The sequence below is a fragment of the Dasypus novemcinctus genome, chromosome 10 (assembly GCF_030445035.2).
Source record: "Dasypus novemcinctus isolate mDasNov1 chromosome 10, mDasNov1.1.hap2, whole genome shotgun sequence".
Classification (NCBI taxonomy): Eukaryota; Metazoa; Chordata; class Mammalia; order Cingulata; family Dasypodidae; genus Dasypus; species Dasypus novemcinctus.
Genome location: NC_080682.1, coordinates 26,398,808 through 26,401,825, shown reverse-complemented (window position 1 = coordinate 26,401,825; position 3,018 = coordinate 26,398,808). Strand labels below are relative to the sequence as shown.

Sequence of the window (3,018 nt, the reverse complement as noted above, 5' to 3'; positions counted from 1 at the left end):
AAATTAGGATTTTAAACATAAATGGACAAAACACTCCAATTAAAGGCCCCATAAGGCAGTTTCACCATGTGCCCGCCACCCAGCAGCCCACCAGAGAAATGTTGCTGCAGTGCTGCTGAGAGGGCCAGAGATGCAAGGATTTGGAACACACTGAAACTTTATGCTGCCTGGCATTGACCTCCTTTCATTATTAATAAAGAAGAAGCAGGAGTTCAGGATGTATTAACAACAAGTCATTAATGAACTAACTAGACAAAGTTCTGGAAACAATTCTGTTATAAACAAGTGAATTGGAACAAATACAATAATTTCATATTTTACTCAGCTAATAATATGAGTTGATGGAGGAAAATTTAATAAGCATGAGAAAAGACATTATTTTCATGTTCGTTACAGAATGGAAGCTTCTTGCCTGGAACTGGCCTTGGAAGGAGAATGCCTGTGTAAATCAGGAGAGTGCCACGTGGGTGTGTCATTCTTTGAAGCTGCAGTTCAAGTTGGAACTGAAGATGTAAAAACAGTCAGTGCTATTTACAGCCAGCTGGTCAATGCTTACTTCTACTTGCATGACTATGATAAAGCATTAGAATACCATCATCATGATTTAAATCTTGCAAGCACAGTTGGAAACCAACTGGGGGAAGCCAAAGCTAGTGGTAACCTGGGAAACACTTTAAAAGTTCTTGGGAATTTTGAGGAAGCTATAGTTTGCTGTCAACGACACCTAGATATTTCCAGAGAGCTTAATGACAAAGTGGGAGAAGTGAGAGCACTTTACAATCTTGGAAATGTATATCATGCCAAAGGGAAAAGTCTTGCCTGCCCAGGTCCTCCTGATGCAGGAGAATTTCCATAAGAAGTGAAATGCTCTGCAGGCAGCTGTGAATTATTATGAGGAAAGCCTATTATTAGTCACTGCTTTGGGTGACTGAGCAGTTCAAGGATGTGCCTTTGGAAATCTTGGAAACACACATTACCTCCTTGGCAACTTCAGGGATGCAGTTATAACTCATGAACAGTGCCTCCTTACTGCAAAAGAATTTGAAGATAAAGCAGCTGAAAGAAGAGCATATGGCAACCTTGGAAATGCATATATATTTCTTGGTGACTTTGAACCTTCCTCTGATTACTACAAGAAGACACAACATTTGGCTCAACAGCTTAAAGACAGAACCGTAGAAGCACAGTCTTGTTACAGTCTTGGAAACACATGTAATTTACTTCAAGACTACGAAAATGCCATTGATTATCATCTGAAGCAACTAGCAATTACTTAAGAGCTAAATGATCGAATTGGTGAAGGAAGAGCATGTTGGAGCTTAGGAAATGCATACACAGCACTAGGAAATCATGATCAAACAATGCATTTTGCTGAAAAGCACTTGGAAATTGCAAGAGAGGTTGGGGATAGAAGTGGTGAACTGACAGCACGACTGAATTTCTCAGATCTTCAAATGGTTCTTGGTCTGAGCTACAGCATAAATCATACCATTATGTCTGAAAATAGTGAAATTGATAACAGTTTGCATGATGCACACCCCAAGTTCAGACACCGACACAGTATGGAAAACATGGAAATTACTAAGCTAACACCAGAAAAGGTTCAGAAGTGGAACAGTGAAATTCTTGCTGAACAGAAACCTCTTATTGCCAAACATTCTGCAAAACTACTCTTTCTCAACAGACTGAAGGGGAAAAAATACAAGCCTAATTCTTCCACTAAAGTTCTTCAAGATGCAAGTAAATCCATTGATCATTGAATTCCAAATTCTCAGAGGAAAATCAGTGCAGATACCATTGGAGATGAAAAGTTCTTTGACAAAGCAATAGGATGAACAATCAGAGGTGTTGCTTAGAAGAAAAGAACTGCTGAACAGTTTCAACAGCAACTTCTTGCACTCCCCTCAAATGATGCTAAAAACACCATCTGTTTCTGTGGTATTTCCGAATACAGATGAGTTTTTGGATCTTCTTGCCAGCTCACAGAGCCGCTGTCTGGATGATCAGAGAGCTAGTTTCATTAATCTGCCAGGGATACATAGGACATAAAACACTGATCAATCAGTACTTGGCCACCTGATGACTAATGACAACAAAGAGCCTGATGAAGACTTCTTTGATATCCTTGTGAAATGCCAAGGGTCCAAGTTAGATGACCAAATATATGCACCCCCACCTGCTGCCACGAAGGGCCCATATGTACAAGATGAGGACTTCTTTAGCCTTATTTTATGCTCTCAGACAAAAAGAATGGATGAACAGACAGTTCTTTTACAAAGAGATCAAAACAGAGAGAGAATTTGGGCTAAAAGAACTTTTGCAAAGCAATGCTTTGTTGGAATTTAAAATTCAGAACAACAACCAGCAAACCACTAGTTACTATGGATTTCTTTTTTTAAGCAACTACTATGGATTTTTTTTTAAAAAAACCTTATTTCTTTTCAAACATTGCAAGTGAAGTTCAACTTACTACTTTTTTCCTTAAAAGGAGAATTTATAGCACTAGAATTCAGCTTAACATGTTTTTAGAATGATGTAAATATTTTAACCTTTAATAGGACAGTATTAATGAATTAACATTCCTCTGGACATTCATTGCAGGGTGGAGGTGTCTTTGTAAGGCACTTCATCAACTTTTGTAATTATTGCTTAGATTTGTGGTTTTCAGAGAGAAATTAAGATTTCTTTACATTGTTTGTAAATGAATCCCAGACCAGAATTCTCTTGCTGAGATAATTTTTAAGGATCTTAATAATTGACAATAGTTCACAACTATTACTATTCACTTATTGTTTATGTATGTGTGTGGGTGATATATTTCAATAAATTAATTTTTAAGAAAACTAAAAAAAAATTGACAATGGCACTTTTTTATAATTAACCATGGAAATAGTAGAGAATCATGGTGTTGAGTAAAAATAGTGTAGTTGACTAACTTAATGTTAAAACAGTAAAAAAAAAACAGATTTTTTTCCTCTAAAATAATTATTTTCAATGTATTTTTAAAGAAATAAACCT

General features: G+C 36.7%; 1 pseudogene; it reads left to right on the top strand.

Annotated features, from left to right (window-relative positions):
• Positions 1-397: 397 nt before the first annotated feature.
• Positions 398-2,346, top strand: LOC101414955 (G-protein-signaling modulator 2 pseudogene; annotated as a pseudogene).
• Positions 2,347-3,018: the final 672 nt, after the last annotated feature.